Source organism: Schistocerca gregaria, chromosome 1, assembly GCF_023897955.1.
Source record: "Schistocerca gregaria isolate iqSchGreg1 chromosome 1, iqSchGreg1.2, whole genome shotgun sequence".
Classification (NCBI taxonomy): Eukaryota; Metazoa; Arthropoda; class Insecta; order Orthoptera; family Acrididae; genus Schistocerca; species Schistocerca gregaria.
Window position 1 is genome coordinate 1,108,614,124 of NC_064920.1, and position 23,842 is coordinate 1,108,637,965.

General features: G+C 42.2%; 1 protein-coding gene across 1 annotated transcript in view; it reads left to right on the top strand.

Annotated features, from left to right (window-relative positions):
* The first annotated feature begins 1,826 nt into the window (after positions 1–1,826).
* Positions 1,827–23,842, top strand: part of LOC126315899 (ionotropic receptor 25a) — a 208,827-nt gene continuing 186,811 nt past the window's right edge. The window contains exon 1 of the mRNA XM_049992710.1: positions 1,827–1,976. The gene's annotated coding sequence lies outside the window, so the exon portion shown is untranslated. The remainder of the gene's footprint in view (positions 1,977–23,842) is intronic.

Below are 23,842 nucleotides of genomic sequence, written 5' to 3' on the forward strand. Positions count from 1 at the left end.
TAGCGTAGACTGGTTTGGACTCCTGCATCAAACCAGTCTTCGGACTGCAGATCCCAACACCAGCAGCAGCAGCTTGACGTTTACGTAAGTCTCACACAGTGTGAGCTACGCTAGCGGAGGTGCTACACCATGAACAGCTCAACTAAATGCTACCAGGCTAATACACCACCATTTCCACGGCTGTGGAAAATGATTATTAACATTCCATACCGGAACTTTTCAGACGGTGATCACAACATAGCATCCTCAGAGGACGCACACGTATTCGCGCATTTATCGTCATCTTTGGTCTTTAAGAAAGGTCGGACTGGTGGCATGAGAGCATCATGCCGACAGATCGTACAGACAGGTGTCTGTGGCTGCAGGGCAATGACTGCAGAATCTGTGCTAAGAATATGGACTCCGGACCAGTGTGATGCAAGACGTATAGGCACAGATCCCTATAGAAGGGCTAAACCTAGAGTTGTAAAACGACAATAGGCCACCCTAGATTAAGCGTAGACTGCAGTAGTTATTCTACGAGCCATAGACAGTTAAGATCGGAACCGAGTTACCTATACGTTAGGTGTGTTGCGTACCTATCGGGCGTTACCTCAATTAGATCGCTTTGTTGCGTATGCGATTAGTGTCTCACTAGATTTCCCTAGTTTTAGGAAGCAATGAACCACATAGAAACTGAATAACCATATATAAAGGGCCGAGCAACCTATGGAATGTTTATGCTCCACATAGTTGTCCTACTGCCTTTTACTTAAAAACAGACAGTATTTGTAATAAAATTGAAATTATCAGTGTTTAATTTAGCTTTTATTCGAAAATTGTTGATATTTAATGTGAAAGAGAGGGATGTTGTAGTAAAAACGAAAAATGAAAACAGTACAGATGTATCATATGGCGCTAGAAAAACGTAATTTCCTCAACAACAGGGTAAAATTAAGAGAAACCTGAAAAAAACACCATATCAAACATCGCTTCATACAGCGTCGAGCTTATATAAAACACATTTATGTTACTCACAAACAAGTTTCGAAATTATCAATGATAACAGAAAACTCTTACCTTTGATCATGATGAAGAACGTTCTATTGAGTACAAACTAACATCAATAATTGCACAGAATCTTTTTGGTTTGCTCATGTAAACAGTACTTGCATCAAAAATAATTAGTTGTTTGGATAAAAGTGCAGAAGTTACCGGATCAGCTAACTTTTATTTCTTATGAAGCGTTTTGTAAGTATATAAAATTCACAATAATCTAACACTGAACTACGGACGGTTCTAATTACGTAAAAAGCAAGTAAGCAAACAAACAAATAACAAGACAAAAGAAAGCAGTCGGCTCCCAGTTTCTCTCTCTGACACACTCATTTACTCGTGTGTTTTTTTCCCTACCAGTGCCACCACTATCACCGGTAGCCCAACCATTTCCTTCGTCATTTATTGAACTGAAGCAAAACTACCGAACCGTAGTTTTGGTGGTGCGCAACTCTAGCTACACCACGTGAAGATCGCAGGTATGTTCGACTGGCACTGACGAAGAGGCGGATGGAAACAGCTTAATACCTAATACTGATGTTGATCATGGACGTCAGTTCCCAGCCGAATGGAAGCTTAATTATTTCACACCTGTCATGTGCTCAACGGCGCCACGAAGTCTGATAAATATCACAGTGGTGTTTCAATTTCCGTCGGTGCGATTACAGGCGGTAAGTAAAGAGGCCTTTTACAACGAACATGATTACTGTTATATCGGGTACTTGCCGTGTGCGCTCGGCGCCGCATCGATGTAAAAAATTCGTGCGGGTCGATGGCGACAGCTCTCGGCTGTCTGGTATCCACCTGCGCGTCCGCGTGACGTCCGCTGGTCGATGTGGTGGCTGCTGGCCATCCAGATAGCACGGCCAGTCCGCCGCGGAAAGCCACGGCCGCCGCTGGGCACCTGCGCGAGTACAGGCGTGGTGCATCGTATAGCAGAGGTAACTGTATTATTTGTTGTCGGTGCTAGTTGGAGGTTGCCTATGTAAAAGCTTCCATGGGCATCAACAACTTTATTTTCGGTATTTCATATGATTGTTGACCGAATTTATAATATAACATACTGCCATAGCCTAATCATTAAGAAACATAACGTTAAAGGTTTTACACAATAAGTCGTGTTATTTCCGAAGTAATAAACATGAATGATAATTAATTGAAACACTCAGCTGCCGACAGGTATTGTTGATATACCCCGATGGGGACTGCCGAAAATGTGTGCCCCGACCGGGACACGAACCCGGAATCTCCTGATTACATGGCAGACGCTCTATCCATTTATTTATTTATTAATTTTTTTGTAATCTCATTTTGTTCGTTTTATCTGCTCGGTGCGGACGTCGCAAGACACCCGTTTCAGTTCGTAGTTGATCAATTAAGTCAGTTTTTTTTTATGACAGAGGGCAGCTAACCCTCTGACCAAACACGCTGAGTTACAGTCCCGGCATCCATCTGAGCCATCGAGGACACAGGGGAATAGCGCGACTTCAGGGACTTAACCCTTGCACGCTTCCCGTGAGACCCACTCATGTAGAATTGTGAACAATTGGGAATGTGGGTCTCACGGGAAGCGTGCAATGGATAAGTCCCTGCAGTGGCGCTATTCATCTGTGTCCTCGGTAGCCTAAGCTGGACAGAGAGTCTGCCACGTAAGCAGGAGATCCTGGGTTCGAGTCCCGGTCGGGGCACATATTTTCAGCTGTCCCCATCGAGGTATATGAACACCGCTTGTCGGTTGCTGAGGGTTTGATTAATTATCATTTATTCTAGAGAAGCTGCACGGTCATCAACGGTATCTGTTCTTTCAAGAACAGTTACTATCTTCGTACATATAGTTAAAGGCTACCCAGCCATTGATCTTCGTCTGTGCGAATGCGCACAGGTTGCCCGAACTCTTATGGAAATCACAAAGTGTGCGCGAGTAATGAGTGGATGGGCAAATATCTATTAGGTACATTACGTATGTAGAATTGTGGATAGATGGGAATGTGAGTCTCACGGGAAGCGTGCTAGAGATAAGTCCCTGCAGCCGCGCTATTCCTCTGTGTCTTCGGTAGGCTCAGATGGATAGAGCGTCTGCCACGTAAGCAGGAGATCCCGGGTTCGAGTCCCGGTCGGGGCACTCATTTTCAGCTGTGCCCATCGAGATACACGAGTATCCGCAACACCTGTGGGTAGCTGAGGGTTTCATTAATTATCATTTATTCTAGAGAAGCTGCACGGTCGTCAATGGTATCTGTTCTTTCGAGAAAAAAAATGTTCAAAATTGTGTGAAATCTTATGGGACTTAACTGCTAAGGTCATCACTCCCTAAGCTTACACACTGCTTAACGTAAATTATCCTAAGGACAAACACACACCCATACCCGAGGGAGGACTCGAACCTCTGCCGGTACCAGCCGCACAGTCCATGATTGCAGCGCCTTAGACCGCTCGGCTTTCTTTCGAGAACAGTTACTAACTTCATACATAACAAACATCGTTTTGATCCTTCACCCCTTATGAATCAAGACATAGAGGAATCAAAGATATTAGCTGCCAGTGGGCACTTATTTACGAGTATATTCATCAGGAAAGTTGAAAATTTGTGCCGAAGTGGAATTCGAAACCAGGTCTCCTGCTTATTGGGTAAATGCGCTGACCACTACGTCATCCGAACACAGTGGTCACAACAGCCACACGTACTACCCTAGCGCACATAATAATGGCACACACTACTGACGTAGTGACCCTGATGATTAGCCACATCACTGGCGCCATCTCGCCGGTTCCCCATTAGTGTCAAAGCTTGCTGTGTATCTACACTGAGGCCTCATTGGCCGTCATCGCCGTAATTATAAATGAGCTGTCTGTTCTTTCGGGGATGTCGGAGGGCATCACTTTGATCCTGCATTTACTATGAATCGAGACACAAAGGAATTAAAGACATTATCTGCCAGTGGCCATTGACCACTGTGTCCAGATGGTGTAGTAGTCGGAACATCTGCCTAGTAAGGAGGAGACTGGGGTTCGAATTCCGGTCCGGCACAAATTTTCAACTAGCCCCATTGATACAAATCAGTGTTCACCGGCGGCTAGTATCTCACTTTGTGTCTTGCTTCATAGTGGCCGCAAGATCAAAATGGTGTCCGTTCTTTTGGAATATTTCCAAAAGAGATGACACCTCGTATATAATTACGGCGATGAGGGCCAATGAGCCCTTCACTGCAGATGCACAACTAGCTCGAACTCTTGTGGGACTCTGCGAGATGCAGCGAGAAATGAGGCTAACGAGTAGGGGCACTACATCTGGCTCTGACAGGAAGCGTGGTAGGCTAGTCCGTGCGGTTGTGGTGGCCACTGTGTCTGGATGGCGTAGTGGTCAGCGCGTTGTCTAGTAAGCCCAAGACCCAGGTTCGAATTTCGGTCTGGCACAAATTTTCAACTTGCACAATGGATCTCCACTGGCAGCTGATGTTTTTAATTCCTCTATGTCCTCAAGTATTAAAGTTAGAATCTGAACATTAGTTATGTGATCTACCCATCTAATCTTCAGCATTCTTCTGTAGTTTCGAAAACTTCTATTCTCTTATTGTCCAAACTATTTATCGTCCATGTTTCACTTCCATACATGGCTACACTCCATACAAATACTTTCAGAAATGTCTTCCTGACACTTAAATCTATACTCGATGTTAACAAATTTCTCTTCTTCAGAAACGCTTTCCTTGCCATTGCCAGTCTACATTTTATATCCTCTCTACTTCGACCATCATCAGTTATTTTGCTCCCCAAATAGCAAAACTCCTTACTACTTTAAGTGTCTCATTTCCTAATCTAATTTCCTCAACATCACCCGACTTAATTCCACTACATTCCATTATACTCGTTTTGCTTTTGTTGATGTTCATCTTATATCCTCCTTTCAAGACACTATCCATTCCGTTCAACTGCTCTTCCAAGTCCTTTGCTGTCTCTGACAGAATTACAATGTCATCGGCGAACCTCAAAGTTTTTATTTCTTCTCCATGGATTTTAATACCTACTCCGAATTTTTCTTTTGTTTTCTTCACTGCTTGCTCAATGTACAGATTGAATAACAAGGGGGAGAGGCTACAACCCTGTCTCACTCCCTTCCCAACCACTCGACTCTTATTACTGCCAGCTGGTTTCTGTACAAATTGTAAATAGCCTTTCGCTCCCTGTATTTTACCCCTGCCACCTTCAGAATTTGAAAGAGAGTATTCCAGTTAACATTGTCAAAAGCTTTCTCTAAGTCTACAAATGCTAGAAACGTAGGTTTCCCCTTCCTTAATCTAGCTTCTAAGATAAGTTGCACGGTCAGTATTGCCTCACGTGTTCTAACATTTCTACGGAATCCAAACTGATCTTCCCCGAGGTGTCTTCTTCCAGTTTTTCCATTCATCTGTAAAGAATTCGTGTTAGTATTTTGCAGCTGTGGCTTATTAAACTGATAGTTCGGTAATTTTCACATCTGTCAACACCTGCTTTCTTTGGGATTGGAATTATTATATTCTTCTTGAAATCTGAGTGTATTTTACCTGTCTCATACATCTTGCTCACCAGATGGTAGAGTTTTGTCAGGAGTGGCTCTCCCAAGGCCGTCAGTAGTTCCCATGGAATGTTGTCTACTCCGGGGGCCTTGTTTCGACTCAGGTCTTTCAGTGCTCTGTCAAACTCTTCACGCAGTATCGTATCTCCCCTTTCATCTTCATTTACATCCTCTTCCATTTCCATAATATTGTCCTCAAGTACATCGCCCTTGTATAGACCCTCTATATACTCCTTCCACCTTTCTGCTTCCCCTTTGCTTAGAACTGGGTTTTCATCTGAGCTCTTGATGTTCATACAAGTGGTTCTCTTTTCTCCAAAGGTCTCTTTAATTTTCCTGTAGGCAGTATCTATCTTACCCCTAGTGAGATAAACCTCTACATCCTTACATTTGTCCTCTAGCCATCCCTGCTTAGCCATTTTGCACTTCCCGTCGATCTCATTTTTGAGACGTCTGTATTCCTTTTTGCCTGCTTCATTTACTGCATTTTTATATTTTCTCCTTTCGTCAATTAAATTCAATATTTCTTCCGTTACCCAAGGATTTCTACTAGCCCTCGTCTTTTTACCTACTGTATCCTCTTCTGCCTTCACTACTTCATCTCTGAAAGCTACCCATTCTTCTTCTACTATATTTCTTTCCCCCATTCCTGTTAATTGCTCCCTTACGCTCTCCCTGAAACTGTGTACAAGCTCTGGTTCTTTCCGTTTATCCAGGTCCCATCTCCTTAAATTTCCACCTTTTTGCAGTTTCTTCAGTTTTAATCTACTGGTCATAACCAATAGATTGTGGTCAAAGTCCACATCTGCACCTGGAAATGTCTTACAATTTAAAACCTGGTTCCTAAATCTCTGTCTTACCATTACATAATCTATCTGAAACCTGTCAGTATCTCCAGGCTTCTTCCATGTATACAGCCTTCTTTTATGATTCTTGAACCAAGTGTTAGCTATGATTAAGTTGTGCTCTGTGCAAAATTCTACCAGACGGCTTCCTCTTTCATTTCTTTGCCCCAGTCCATATTCACTTACTACGTTTCTTTCTCTCTCTTTTCCTATTACCGAATTCCAGTCACCCATGACTATTAAATTTTCATCTCCCTTCACTATCTGAATAATTTCTTTTATTTACTCATACATTTCTTCAATTTCTTCGTCATCTGCAGTGCTAGTTGGCATATAAACTTGTACTACTGTAGTAGGTGTGGGCTTCGTATATGTCTTGGCCGCAATAATGCGTTCACTATGCTGTTTGTAGTAGCTCACCCGCATTCCTATTTTCCTATTCATTATTAAACCTACTCCTGCATTGCCCCTATTTGATTTTGTGTTTATAACCCTGTAGTCACCTGACCAGAAGTCTTGTTCCTCCTGCCACAGAACTTCAATAATTCCCATTATATCTAACTTTAACCTATCCATGAGGAGGTATGAGGAGGTATTGAATAGAATTGGGGAGAAGAGGAGTTTGTGCCACAACTTGACAAGAAGGAGGGACCTGTTGGTAGGACATGTTCTGAGGCATCAAGGGATTACAAATTTAGCATTGGAGAGCACCGTGGAGGGTAAAAATGGTAGAGGGAGACCAAGAGATGAATACACTAAGCAGATTCAGAAGGATGTAGGTTGCAGTAAGTACTGGGAGATGAAGAAGCTTGCACAGGATAGGGTAGCATGGAGAGCTGCGTCAAACCAGTCTCAGGACTGAAGATCAACAACAACAACAATCTAACTTAAGCTAACTTCCGCTAAGCACAACACACACACACACACACACACACACACACACACACACACACACATGCCCGAGGAAGGACTCGAACCTCCGACGGGGGGTGGGAGCCGCGCGAACCGTGACAAGACGGCTAAGACCGCGGGCTACCCCAAGCGGCTATTAAACTTAGACATTGTACACATATATTATGGTAGCCTAACTTAAGGCGCGTGAATTACCCAGACTACATTCATCCCGTATTTGAGAACAAGACTATTTAGCGACTCCCAACAAACTTTACACATAATTTCAAACAATTCGAAACTTTTTCTCGCTGACACGCCACACAAAATTATGAAAGAAAAAATTTTATCGCTTATTTCATTTCGTCTGCTTTAATTTGTTACTTCTTTATTACTAACTGTATTCGCAACCACATTTTACAAAGAGTATCCATATATACCACAGAATGCACCAGTAAAATTATATCAGTGTACGACACGTAGTTCGGGATGAAGGATGTCATAAACACTGATATTCACGAATAATCTTTGAAGCAGTTCTGTACTCCTGAGTTCGATTCTTTAAGCGATTTAAAGCGATGAATTAATGAAGCATTTATACTGGACGTGGATGCAGGTCAGTTCTGAATAAATAATCGCAATAATGATAATGAAATCACTTTATGTTTATCATGTAAATAATAAACATTTCATAATGATATTTTCACTCTGCAGCGGAGTGGGCTCCGATATGAAACTTCCTGGCAGATTGAAACTACACTCCTGGAAATGGAAAAAATAACACATTGACACCGGTGTGTCAGACCCACCATACTTGCTCCGGACACTGCGAGAGGGCTGTACAAGCAATGATCACACGCACGGCACAGCGGACACACCAGGAACCGTGGTGTTGGCCGTCGAATGGCGCTAGCTGCGCAGCATTTGTGCACCGCCGCCGTCAGTGTCAGCCAGTTTGCCGTGGCATACGGAGCTCCATCGCAGTCTTTAACACTGGTATCATGCCGCGACAGCGTGGACGTGAACCGTATATGCAGTTGACGGACTTTGAGCGAGGGCGTATAGTGGGCATGTGGGAGGCCGGGTGGACGTACCGCCGAATTGCTCAACACGTGGGGCGTGAGGTCTCCACAGTACATCGATGTTGTCGCCAGTGGTCGGCGGAAGGTGCACGCGCCCGTCGACCTGGGACCTGACCGCAGCGACGCACGGATGCACGCCAAGACCGTAGGATCCTACGCAGTGCCGTAGGGGACCGCACCGCCACTTCCCAGCAAATTAGGGACACTGTTGCTCCTGGGGTATCGGCGAGGACCATTCGCAACCGTCTCCATGAAGCTTCTCTACGGTCCCGCACACCGTTAGGCCGTCTTCCGCTCACGCCCCAACATCGTGCAGCCCGCCTCCAGTGGTGTCGCGACAGGCGTGAATGGAGGGACGAATGGAGACGTGTCGTCTTCAGCGATGAGAGTCGCTTCTGCCTTGGTGCCAATGATGGTCGTATGCGTGTTTGGCGCCGTGCAGGTGAGCGCCACAATCAGGACTGCATACGACCGAGGCACACAGGGCCAACACCCGGCATCATGGTGTGGGGAGCGATCTCCTACACTGGCCGTACACCTCTGGTGATTGTCGAGGGGACACTGAATAGTGCACGGTACATCCAAACCGTCATCGAACCCATCGTTCTACCATTCCTAGACCGGCAAGGGAACTTGCTGTTCCAACAGGACAATGCACGTCCGCATGTATCCTGTGCCACCCAACGTGCTCTAGAGGGTGTAAGTCAACTACCCTGGCCAGCAAGATCCCCGGATCTGTCCCCCATTGAGCATGTTTGGGACTGGATGAAGCGTCGTCTCACGCGGTCTGCACGTCCAGCACGAACGCTGGTCCAACTGAGGCGCCAGGTGGAAATGGCATGGCAAGCCGTTCCACAGGACTACATCCAGCATCTCTACGATCGTCACCATGGGAGAATAGCAGCCTGCATTGCTGCGAAAGGTGGATATACACTGTACTAGTGCCGACATTGTGCATGCTCTGTTTCCTGTGTCTATGTGCCTGTGGTTCTGTCAGTGTGATCATGTGATGTATCTGACCCCAGGAATGTGTCAATAAAGTTTCCCCTTCCTAGGACAATGAATTCACGGTGTTCTTATTTCAATTTCCAGGAGTGTATGTGCTGGACCGCGACTCAAACTCCGGACCGTTGCCTTTCGCGGGCAACTGCTCTACCTTTTTTTTCCAATATTGTGCGTTGCATTTGTTCGGGGTGGACGTCCAAGACACCCGTTCAAGTTCATCGATGATCCATCTACTCAGTCTTTTTATTGCAGAGGGCAGCTAACCTCTCGTCCGAACACGCTGAGCTACCGTGCCGATACCACGTGAGCTACCCAAGCACGAATCACGCCCCATCCTCACAGCTTCACTTCTGTACCTCGTCTCCTGCCTTCCAAACTTCACAGAACCTCTCCTGTAAAGTCTGCAGAACTACCACTCCTGGAAGAAAGGATATTGTAGAAACATACCTTAGCACAGCCTAGGGGATGCTTCCAGTATAAAAGCACTTGCCGGAGAAAGGCACATGTCGAACGATGTGGGTGACCAAATCATTCCCTTGAATTATCCAGAATGTTCTTCAAACATATTGCGGACAGTTACTGTCCGGTGACACAATGCATTGCCATCCATAAAAATTCCATCGTTCTTTGGGAACTTGAGATCCACAAATGCCTGCAAATGGTCTCCAAGTAACCGAACATAACCGTTTCCAGTCAATCATCTTTGCAGTTGGACCAGAGGACCCAGTCCATTCCATGCAAATATATCCCACACCAATAAAGAGCCACCACAAGCTTGCTGACAAATTGGACCCATGGCGTTGTGGGTTCCGCGCCACACTCGAACCCTACCATCACCAACTGATAGCGGGACTCATCTGACCATTCCACGGTTTCGCAGTCGTCTGGGGACCAACCGGTATGGTAAAGAGCCCAGGAGAGGCGCTGCTGGCGGTGTCGTGCTTTTATCAAAGGCACTCGTGTCCCTCCTCTGCTGCCGTAGCACATTAACGCCAAACTTCGCCACACTGTCCGTGGTATGTTCTAGGATTGGATTAGATTAGATTAGTTTTTCGTTCCATAGATCCGTGCTGAGGAGATCCTCGTGGATGTGGAACATGTCAATTTTTTTAAGCTGACATAACAATACTGGTAGTATGAATATATACAATAGATCATTTGTTTCTATTAAAAAATTCGTCAATGGAGTAGAATGCCTTTGACAAATCACAGAAAATACCTGTTGCTGGTAACTTGTTGTTTAATCAATTAAGTACATTTTCACTGTAGGTGTAAATAGCCTTCTCGATATCAGAACCCTTCAGAAATCGAAAGTGCGTTCTTGATCATATGTTATTTGTGGTCAGATGGTTGAGAAGCTGCCTGTTCATTACTTTTTCTAAAATTTTTGAGAATGCTGGCAAAAGTGAAATCGGTCTGTAGTTTGATGGTATCTCTTTATCCCCTTTCTTGAATAGAGGCTTAACATCTGCATATTTTAGCCAGTCAGGAAATGTCCCAGTTATAATGCACTGGTTATACTAGTACCTTAGAATTGTACTAAACTCACAAGAACATGCCTTAATTAACTTTGTTGATAATTCATTGTAACCACTACAATGCTTTGTTTTTAAAGATTTTATTATGGAAGTTATTTCTGTTGGTGAAGTGAGTGACATATTCATGCACCTGAAGCTATTTGTAAAGGCTAGTTTCAGATATTCAAGGGCATTATTTACTGACCCTGACAATCCCATTCTATCAGTACCGGATACAAAGTACTTGTTAAATAGATTTGCCACACTATGCCCATCGGTTCCTTAATGCTATTTGCTCCTGTTCCTTTCTGGTTCTACCAGTCTCCTCTTTTACTATATCCCATATTGTTTTTATTTTGTTCCCTGACATTGCTATCTTCTTCTCGTAGTGTATTAGTTTAGATGTCTGAATTACTTTTTTTAATATTTTACAGTATTCCTTGTATTTAGCTAAATCATCAGCATTGGAGCTATTCTTGGTCGACAGATACATTTTCCTTTATGTCTTACAATCTTTATTCCTTGTGTAATCCATGATTTTAATATAGACTTCTGTTTAATTTGAGTAACTTTTAGAGGAAAACAGTTTTCAAACATGGTACTGACATTGTTCATGAAGTGTTATATTTTTCGTTCTTCTCATGAGCACTATAAACATCTTTCCAGTTCATATCTTTGAGCAGCTTTTTTCTGCAGTTATTTCAAGCAATGTTGCTTGTCTGTTATCACTGACAACTCCATACAAACGTCGCTGTTGTCGGTCGTTAAGTGAAGGCTGTCGGCCACTGCATCGTCCGTAGTGAGAGGTAATACCTGAAAATGGTATTCTCGGCACAATGTGACTCGGCGGGTCCCGGAATATTCAATTCCCTAAGGATTTCGATAGAATGTGGCATGTGTCTAGTTCCGATTACCACTACGCGTTGAAAGTCCCATCGTGCAGCCATAACCACATCGGAAAACTTTTCACAAGAACGACAACTCAATCCACTGCCATTTCATACCTTGTGTACGGCAAACTATAGCCATCTGTATACCGTAATCTACCCCCTCCTTCCTACTTGCAGCTGTTGTCTACATTAGTCTTTTATGAGGATTTGAGAGGAGCGACGGTTACAATAAACTTTGTCATTTACTTACCTTTTCATTCAGAACTGGCTCCAATTCTTCTTGCCTTGGCGTCTGATTCTTGAAGCTGAAATTCTCGCATTTTAGGTCTTCATGGTGGAACTGATCTAAATAAATTTGAAGATTGTTGCTGCAGAATTTTTGTTGTTACGATAACATGTTCTGTCACATTTTAGTATATCATACAGTCCTCTGAGTTTTCATATTAACAAACCCGAAATTACACTGTTCGCACAAAATATTAGTTCAGAAGTACATCTGATCACATCAGACGCTTGCTTACTACTCTCTCACTCAGCGGAATAACGATATTTCAAAGAGTTTATAATTATTCTTGAGAAATGAATTTCTATTAGTTTCGATTATTATATAAAAAATGAATACAGAAATAAACATAACAAAACAGTGCTAGATTGCGTAATTAATAATCGAAATTTTAAGTGTGCCAAATAATTCGAAATTTGTAATGTTTCTACAAAAATAATTTTAACTGTACATTCAGAAATAGTACTTTTCGATTATTACAACCAAAGTAAAATAATTCCTTTTCATTAACTTTAGCTTGAAATATAACATACTGTGTATAAAACTATACGAAAGTTTTCAGAAAAGCAGCTCAGATAATACTAACCTATCCTAAAATCGAAAAATAATACTGGTATCGACAACCAGTGTTGAGGAGAAGTAATGCTAGAGGAGGATGTCTCATTACAATACGTGTGTATCGCTATCCCTTGACTTCTGTTACCTCAATTTATTATGAAATGACTTTCTTTAAGACACCGAAGAGTGCGAAGTTGAAAACTACAAAACTTGATTGACACACGGGACAGCACGATTAGCACGAAACTAGAAATTTTATGCCCTATGCGCACTTCCAAGCAACCTCTCTACAACAAACTGGTGCACACTCCTGTTTAGAAGACCATGTCAAGTAAAATCCTGAAATCAGTAATATACTTGTATATAACTATGATGAACATGGGTATTTTTGTGAGAAATAACTGTGGAACAGTATTTCAGGTTTTTGGGAATTTATCTTATTCATTTATTATATAGACGTTGTCAGCTTCCTTGCGCTTAGGCACACACATCTACACTGAGCAACACAATGAAAGGATCGCTTCATCGAAACCCTGTAACTGTCTCCTATTGCGACGCATACGTTTGAAATCTGGTTCAGAGGTGCCTAAACACTTTCTCTGTAGTGGCGCACAACCACTCTGCAACGTTACCCTCGGGTTCGGCAACACTTCTAAACAGCGAACTGTCACCTCATACGAAAAAAAAGGCCATAGCCCAGAAGTTCACCTGAGCTGTGAGGTTAGTTAATGATGTCACGTTGACACCGAATTTCACCACAGTTCTGCCCACGTGTCACACGAGGAGAAGGTCGTCAAAGCCCCCTTTACCTACATTTCACCCATTCTTTTGACGTCATGTGATGGTAATCAGAACCACGACGCCTAGCTCTGAAATCACTCTTTTTTTTCTTTTTTTTTGTGGATGGCCCAGGACACACGGCCGCTCAGAATCGACACGAAAAGGTCTCTTGGAGGCAGCACAAAGGAAGTCAATGAAACCACCCCTTTCCCAGGGCATTGATTCCCACATATTCCGCGATCGAAAACGACAGTTCGCATCGCATTGCGATGAGCAACAGGGGAAATGTTGTTGACGCCATTTGACTCTGCTAACACCCTCGGATGCTTCAAACGTTCTTTAAGGATATTGAGGGGATAAATCCCCACTGAACGTGATGGCACCGCTTTACAGTGAAGCGCGACCACAATTTTTGCTCTCATGTACAGGGTGGAACCACTAGAGACCGTTCAGAGCCATTCAACGAAATCTGAATGGGACCCAAAGCAGCAAAGGGTACTTTATACATTTTCAATCCTTCTGTTTTCCGCCCTCCTGTGGCGCGATCATGCGGGAGTGCATATAACCATGCGAGTGAATAAAACGGCAAAGTTTCTGTATGTCCATCTTTTTAGCGATAGTCGAGGGACTCGGCTGTTCGATAGAGGATGTCAGGTTAAACATCTATCAGCCGTCAATTGTCAATCTTATTTTATTGAGCAACCAGTTTCAACGCTTTATTACGCCATTTTCAGGCCCCTGATCGAGGTGTAGGAACAATCTACTGACTCGGCGGGAAGCGTCCTGGGACCTCTGCTGTTCCTGATCTATATAAATGACCTGGGTGACAATCTGAGCAGTTCTCTTAAGTTTTTCGCAGATGATGCTCTAATTTACCGTCTAGTAACGTCAACCGAAGACTAGTATCAGTGGCGAAGCGATTTAGAAAAGATTGCTGATGGTGTGGCAGGTAGCAGTTGACGCTAAATAACGAGAAGTATGAGGTGATTCACATGAGTTCCAAAAGAAATCCGTTGGAATTCGATTACTCAATAAACAGTACAATTCTCGAGGCTGTCAATTCAACTAAGTACCTGGGTGTTAAAATTACGAACAACTTCAGTTGGAAAGACCACATGGATAATATTGTGGGGAAGGCGAGCCAAAGGTTGCGTTTCATGGGCAGGACACTCAGAAGATGCAACAAGTCCACTAAAGAGACAGCTTACATTACACTCGTTCGTACTCTGTTAGAATATTGCTGCGTGGTGTTGGATACTTACCAGGTGGGATTGACGGAGGATATCGAAAGGGTGTATAAATGGGCAGCTCGTTTTGTATTATCACGTAATAGGGGAGAGAGTGTGGCAGATATGATACACGAGTTGGGATGGAAGTCATTACAACATAGACGTTTTTCGTCGCGGCGAGACCTTTTTACGAAATTTCAGTCACCAACTTTCTCTTCCGAATGCGAAAATATTTTGTTGAGCCCAACCTACATAGGTAGGAATGATCATCAAAATAAAATAAGAGAAATCAGAGCTCGAACGGAAAGGTTTAGGTGTTCGTTTTTCCCACGTACTTTTAGGGAGTGGAATGGTAGAGAGATAGTATGATTGTGGTTCGATGAACCCTCTGCCAAGCACTTAAATGTGAATTGCAGAGTAATCATGTAGATGTAGATGTAGATTTTAAGTGGTCACTGTAGCAAGTAGGTCTCTACTAATACCAGTATTGCTGGCCCCTGCTTCGATCACAAGCGAGGTAGATTATTCCTACACGTCGGTCAGGGGCCTGAAGATGGCGTAACAAAGCGCTAAAACTGGTTGCCTAATAAAATAAGGTTGAAAACTGATGACTGAAAGGCGTTTAATTTGACATCCTAAAACGGCAAAGGATCCCCACTAACATACACAAGTTCGGCGAAAACCTCCGTGCCATGCACGCATCTTTGTTGATCACTTTAGAAATGTGCCTGTCAGAAACCTTGATAGCAGTAGTCAGTCTAACAGCTGTGCTAGACGCTGAAGTAGGAAAACCCAAGACAAGGAATGTCGAAAGGAGCTGCCTAGTCCTCAAGCGCTAGAGCATCAGCTAGGCTCATTTGCTGTATCAATTTCTGAGGGTTCATTTATAACGTTCTCAACAAAGGTAACACGAGTACCCGCTGCAGTTTTATTGATGCACATGTTAATGTTGCACTCTCGCGTGATCAAGCCACAGGTAGGTGGAAAACGGGAGGGTTGAAAAAGCATAAGTACCCTTTGAAACAATGGATCACGTTCAAAATTCATTCAATGGTTTTGGAAGATCCTATTGATTCCTAACTATACACGAGGGCAAAAATGGCGGTTGCGCTGCACTCTAAAGGATTTCAGTGGGGAAGCAGCTCCACAATGTACTTAGAGAAATGTTGAAACGTCCGAGGGTGTCAGCAGAGTCAAAGGGCGTCAACAACATCGTCCTTTTTGCTCATCTCACTGCAAACTGTGTAGGAATCAATGCCCCAGAGAAAAGGATAGTTTCACTGCTGCCATTAATGCCACCTCCAAAAATGGTTCAAATGGCTCTGAGCACTGTGGGACTTAACATCTGAGGTCATCAGTCCCCTAGACTTAGAACTACTTAAACCTAACTAACCTAAGGACATCACACACATCCATTCCCGAGGCAGGATTCGAACCTGAGACCGTAGTAGTCGCACGGTTCCAGATTGAAGCGCCTAGAACCGCTCGGCCACACCGTGCAACCACCATGAGGCCTTTCCGTGTCAGCTCCGAGCAGCGGTGTGTCCGAAACCTTTTTCTCGGTCCCCTACAAGAAAACCGCGTGATTTCAACGCTGCATGTCGCGGTTGTGACCACCATCACACAACCGTCAAAAGAAGGGGTGAAATGTGGGTAAGAATGGCTGTGACGACCTTTTCATCGTGTGACACGACCACGGTGGCGATGAACAGAATCTTGATGAAATTTGGTGCGCATGTGACGTTATTAACCCCTCCTTGCAACTCATATGAACTTCCGAGCTGTGGCCTTTACTTCGCATGTGTAGATAACTTGCAAGGGTGACGCAGGGCGTCACGCATTTGCACTATTACAGGAGAAGGCTGTAGGCCCCTTTGAGCGAAATTTCTGAGTTATGCGTAGCAATGGGAGACAGTTACGGGATTCCGAAACATTGATCCTCTAATTTTGTTGCGCATTGCATATAAACAAATCCTTGTTAGTCTATGTTACATGGGTAATAGCCCGTTGTCTACCCCTACCGTTCCATCTCCTAAAGCTGGGGAGATTATCAGAGGCTTGTTGAGTTCGTTTGAGTTTGAAAGTCTATGTGACTTTTAATAGCCTCTGATAATGTCACCAGCGTTAAGAGACGAACCATTAAGCACAGTAACATGCGTTGGACCACTGCATAATCCTCATGTAACAATGATAGACGAAGGTGCTAATAACGACCGTACAAACATGTATTGTTATAAGTTTCTACTTTTGTTGTACCGAAGCACTGAGTCCAGCGCTCCAATCTTTCGCGACTTTGTTAGTGTGTAGGTCAAAGCTTGTTACAACAAGCACCGAGACCTGGGTGGCACAGCGATATAACCATTCCACTAGATAACTCCACCCTACCTACTTCTGAGCCAAAGACGTGATACGGAATAAATTTGTTATTTTAATTTTTACATCACGCGAACTAATATGGCTGCTATTATCACTAGTCCAAACAGCCACTACCGTTGTTTGTTAGGTGCGAATATTCAGGCAAACAAGTCGGAATAACACAAAATGTAATTAGGTGCAAATATACACAACGTTGTTACAAGTAACTTGTAGAGAAGAAGGGAGGAATGGCTGTTTGTTAATCAGTTGTAATAACTGTAAATTTCATTATGACCAATCAACACCAGTCTTATTATTTTTAAGTCGTAAGTGATTATCTCTATTTTATTCCACTTAATTTTCACAGTCCTACTATGCCTCGGCAAAAGATGTAAATTAAACAGTGAACCGCGTACGGCTATCGCCACTTCTCAAACCCATAGGATACGGCATCAGGCTAGTCCCCACGTAAGTCAAATAGTAAAATATAATATCAAATTTTTACTGAAGATACCCTGAAAATTGGCATAACAGATAATGTTATAAAGGGAGCTGGAACGCCCTATCCCGACAATGTTAGATTTAGTGAATTGGCTTCCCTGTATTTCAGGAACCACTGTACCCATTGACATGAAACTTTTACAGGACATTAAACTGTATGTTCTGCGTCTACTGAACTAAGATAATTGCATTTCAGCCACTGCTTTCGAAAATATATTTTTAAAATTACACAGTTAAAATTTTGTTTATTTTTTTGTACGTTATCCTAAACAATTTTAATTATACATAACATTATTCTTCTTTTAGTGCAGTAGACTCAGTATATGTATGTTATTACTCCCTGAAAATTTGAATACTCTACTCTAAGTGTTTTCGGAGACTTAGGGACAACAGGAAATGTAAATTTTCAGGAACGGCTTCTAAAGTTTCAGAAGACAGTAACTCACTTATTATATGCTTAATTTTTTTATTTTTAGTAACTCAGAAGCACCCTGCACCACACTGTATATCATCCTCTTGACCTTTTTCCAAGTTCTTTCTGTTTTTCTTCTTTCTGAACTCTTTAGTGGCCAGCTGTGCTGCATACTCTGCTTTGTCAATGCGAAACTTGTACATCCGTTCAAGTTCTCGGATGCAGTTTGCTCCAGGATTAATTCCCATATGCTGTAGCACTTTCACTCTTCCATTGTTTTGCATCATTAAAAGCAGTAACAGCATCACTGACCCCCCACTTTAGTCTCTTCATTCCAACAAAAACATTTTTTGGTAAGCGGGTCCATATAAGATTATTGAACGGCACATTGGGATTTTGAGTCTGACCACGCAGACACTTCTTCAGTGATTCATGATTTGACAGGCCTCTGTAAATAGGTTTTATGATATCCAAGACTGCTGCTGGGATGGAATGTTTATGGATGTATGAACTGTTTGAATACTGGGCATTGCGGTAATTGCACCATGAGTCAGTTACAGGAGGACAAAGGTGGTGTACTGGTTTTTCATCAGTTAACAGTCTGTGGAAGAAGGCAGCCCGTACTGGCTGCTTAATTTTCCCCAAATCCTCAGCATTATTTCTAATGGCTATCCCATAATACTGCTGTAGTTCATCAATCATTTTGTCTGTGAGCCTGCCTCTTATGGTTTTTGTGGTGTCACCGCCAGACACCACACTTGCTAGGTGGTAGCCTTTAAATCGGCCGCGGTCCGTTAGTATACGTCGGACCCGCGTGTCGCCACTATCAGTGGTTGCAGACCGAGCGCCGCCATACGGCAGGTCTAGAGAGACTTCCTAGCACTCGCCCCAGTTGTACAGCCGACTTTGCTAGCGATGGTTCACTGACTTCTACCCTCTCATTTGCCGAGACGATAGTTAGCATAGCCTTCAGCAACGTTATTTGCTACGACCTAGCAAGGCGCCAGTATCCGTACTATTGATATTGTGAATCATGTACCATAAAGAGCGACGTTCTCCATGAATGGATTAAAGTTAAGTATTCCACCAGCTACGTCCGATTTTCTCAATTCTAATTCCCTTGTCATGTTCCAGACCTCACGCCAGCCTGCGTGAGCTAAAACGTGTGCATTTCGGCCTCCTTTACTAACACGGTTGGCTCTCCTGCCAACCACAACAGTTTTACTATCAGAAAGTTTCTTGACTCTCAAACTTTGTTTCAACTTCCACAGCCTGGTGCCCTCCTCTTCTGGACTTGACCAACACAATCCAGTTTTGTGATAATCTTCTAACCATACGGCTGAGTGGCTACTACACTGTTATATGCGTCTGAGTCTCCTTCACCTAAGCACTTAGTGTAACATACTCCCCTTTCGTTCACAGATCGACTAAAAATTTCAATAGCTGCAGAGGCCTCCATGCCACGACTTGTTCCTTTCTAATTTTTGTCACAGATATGCCCTTTTTGATCCCCTGATTTACACTTATAACAATGTTTTTTTTTTTTTTTTTTTTTTTTTTTTTTTTTTAATCTGGAAATCTATTACCTTTCCAGTATCCACACTGGTCACCGTAGCAACAGAATTCTTAGTGCTGTAGGCGCGGTTCTGCCAAGTGCCATCAAAAACTACTGGTATGTCAGTCAAAGCATCATTTATTTCAACAGCTTCGTTTGCAGCGCCCTTCACTGACTTACATGCAACAGATTCCACAGCAGCTCCAATAAATCCTGTATGCTTGTCGATATATATATATATATATATATATATATATATATAATTTTATGTGGAAAATTGCAAATTTTATAATGCGAATTGCGAATTTAAAGGCTATTTCCTTCACCACCTGTACTGACAGCCTTTAGCAGCCATCACCTGACAACTTTATTCTTTTACTGGAGACCTCTTGTCGCAAGTGGGAGCTGCATCTCGTTCTAAAGGATTTTGAATTTTTGCTTAGTTTGTTCTGTTCCTGAAGAGTGCAGAGTACATCTCCTATTCGCTATTTTGCTTGCAAGGTAGTAGAATTCCTTATCTATGACTGCTTTGTGGTCACCAATTTTGATTCTGAGTTTATCACTAATCGCACTTATGCTACTATTCATCAGTTTCCACTTTCCTTTAAATCCATATTATGTACTTATCAGACTGTTCATTCCTTTCAACAGCTCCTGTACTTCTGCTCCATTTTCACTGAGGATATCAAAGTCATCATTTCATCCTGTATTTGGATTTCACTCCACTTCTGAACCTTTGCTTCTTCGGCGTACAGTTTGAACAGCAGGAGCGAATGACCACATCCCACATACTAACACAACAATGTCTCCTGACACTACGGAGTGTTAATGTTTTTCCGTATTTCGTGTTATTGCTTTGTCAAAAATATATTTTTGAAGAGTTTGGTGTACATATTTCTGTTCGTCTACGCGATAATGTTTACGAAGCACTATCTTTATCAGTCTAGATGCTTCGTTTCCTGGCTGCTGGATTCCCGAGACTCAAAAGCCAGCTCCATATTTCTTTAACATTTTTTTGTAGAAGATAATTTACCAATAAATACGTTGTTTTTTTATCAGTTTTGCCTTTCGCAGAAGATAAAAGTGAGGAGAATGGGATGCATTACATTTACAAATGTAGCAAAATCAGTAGAAAATCGTGGATAGAAATGAGAGAAAAAAGGACATTATCAAAATAAGCTCTAACATTCTACGTGGTTTCTGTTTGTTATATATCGTGTCTCCGTACCACTTTCGCGCAACGACGCTCTGAGCGTGTTTTTTAGGGAATTGACTAGTTTGAACCTGGGACCTGTTGCTGGTAAGGAGACGCCAGACCACACATGACATGTAGAATTCAGAAGAGTTCAGTGAGACTAGCGATGATATAACCAAACACTTAATGATTTCAGCGTCAGCTCCACTGCACTCCCTGTAAAAGAATCTTAATACTAACTAAATTTAGTGGAAGGGGTTCAAGGCTTTCCTATTTTTAGTTAGCTGGTAAAATAACGTCGAAAAAGCAGTTAAGTTTACCATTTGGAAACTATATTCTACTAACAAAACATTTTTTATAAATTGCACTATTGATAAAAGGAAATTTTTTAATGCAGGATGGTAAAAACCAACTGCGTTCAACAAAAAATGTGAACGAATATTCCCCGAGTGAGTTTCCAAGTTTCGAAGGATGACCTATGCCATATCACATCTATAATCTAGGTTTAAATTAAGTTTCACAAAAGAGAAAAACTATCAAAATGGTCTACAGTGACCCTCAATTATCTTTAATTACTTATGTAACTTGTCGTAAATTACAGTGGCTGACGTGGCTTCTCAATAACTATATAACAGAAAAATCATCGCGTTTCAGATTTTTACTTCAAGTGGCAAATGTGATCACCATGAGGTTTAATTGACGATCGACACTAGTATTACATAAAAAGGGGATGTAACAGATGAGACTTCTGCAGTTCTGAGTGAAGCCTTATGCGCCCAAAAATGCGGCATCGCGTGCGTTCATTCCCTTGTCGGTGTTCGTCAGGGGGCGGCGACCAGCGCAGCTCCGCTCACCTCGCCGTCTCGCAAGCAACTCTCTCCTAACTTCTCCTTGCTACAATTTACCGAAGTTGGTATAAAAAAAACTACCTGGCTGTGTTTTCATCTGACCAATCAGGGTCTCTATGTTAACCTTAATCTCCGCCTACAAAAATTCTGTCCATCCAATGAGAAGCGTTATACTTTTCGTGGTGAGGCAATGTTTTTAAATTTTGCAACGTAAAACAGAGACGCGAAAAAGTCTCACACTAAAACTTGCAGCTGGTGTGGTCCTTTTAGCGTTATCGTAAGACCTATACTGGTCTTCTGGAGGACTCTAGCTTTTAACATGGGCTGGGGGGTGGTCCTTGACGTAACAGAGACGCGAAAAAGTCCCACGCTAAAACTTGCAGCTGGAGTTGTACTAGTGGTTAGCTGGCGACGTGGGTGTCCAGTCCGTCCCTTATTGTAGGGCCTTCTAGCTTAACACGGTTCTGCTCTCGGCTTCTGCTCTCGTTTCTCCCCTGGGAACTGCGTCTGTCTCACGGTGGGAAGGTATGACATGCAATTAGGCATTCTTGTGTTAGTCTGTGGTATTCCATTTGCTCTCTCGTTACTCGCATTACTTTGGTTAGTTTAATGTCACGATTTATTCGGAGCTATGTGACATACTACTGGATTTGCTTATCATATCAGGGTTTTCATGGAAGGTGTTGGATTTGCCTGACACCTTACAAAGGGAGTGAAAATTAGTGTCAGAAAACATAGACACAACCGTCAGTAACAGAAAAACCAGATCTATAATTTTCATCAGATTTTCTCGCCATTTCTTTCTCTTTCCGATGCGACAGGGTTAACTCCGAAAAATTTGTTGTGCGATAACTATATTCGTCTGTTTCTGGGTTTTATAAGTAATACATACATTTTGTTCTAACTTTTTGAAACTTCTGGTATTAGTTAAATGTCTGAATAATATACTACATTAGGTATGTCGTTATTCCTGCAGCAAGTATTTTATGAATGTGAAATCACACAGTATCGGGCTCACTAATTAATGCATTAACAAATTTGTGTCTTTAAGGTATCGTATTACTCAGAAATTCTTCAAATTATGTAGTATAAGAAATGAGTACACAGGACAATGTAACATAAAAAATGAGCACGCAAGATAAACATGATGATGATAAAGTTATTAGTTAACCAAAACTAATTACAAGTATAGCAAAGAGCAGAAGAAAACGTTTGGAAAACAAAAAAAAAGTTATTGAGCTGCCTGTAACGATGTTGTCAAGTTCTAACCAAGTGGCACCTACTTCATATGAACTGACACCGATAAGCGACACGAGGACATCAATTCTGTGATTCTACAACAGCTGTGTAAGAGCTAGAAACATATTTAAGTGATCTCTGTCTTTATTGCATTTTGATATGGAAACACAGGCCATAACTGCCTCCTTGTAAAATATGGATGTACGAAAATAAAAGCGACCAATCCCAGCCATTGGTAGGAATGTTATTATACTCATGAACAACTATTTTACTATGCTTAACAACGTTTTTGGTAGTGCTGTAATTTTAAAACATATTTCGCAAAAATCTACATGAAAGCGTTTAGATTTAACACTCGAAATCAGAACCAAGCATGTTTACACTTTCGGTGAATTGTCTGTGACTGAAAGTCTGAAACTAAAAGGTCACAATTAATAAGAATGAAGCAAATTTAAAATTCGTCTTTGGATCTGTACAAATATGCCCTGGTACGACACCATAAAACAGCGATACATTATTATTCCAAGTTCTTTTCCATACATGTACAACGACCATCACGTGACGTCATTCATTAAGGTCACATCAAATATTCTGATACTGCCTCACAGTTATTTTAATTTAAACGTGACTACTAACTCACACTACGGTCATGAACGAAATAATTTACTTGGCGTTCGTTTCAAACAGGCACTTGAACAACTGCTTATCCCATTCGCTATTCACATCATCACACGGCACCAGGGCTATTTGTAGATGTACTTGCAGGCATTTTCTTCAGATATTCGTGCTATATTAAATCGAGTATATGAAAGACATAAGTAATTAAATTTATTCTTAAACTTAAGAGTTTAGATCAGAGTTAGTAGCTAACATGTAGAATAACAAATAAAAACGAAACATTGCGAAATTTCAATTTCTTTTATCCCCGTGGCCTTTTTCTCCAAAATGAATAAAAACTTCTGTGTGAACATTCTGGGTGAAAACAGTACATTCTTTGTGAATACGTTGCGATAAAATCGTAACAAGTTTTTCGTTTTAATGTGTAATTAAATTTCAATAGCATCATCATA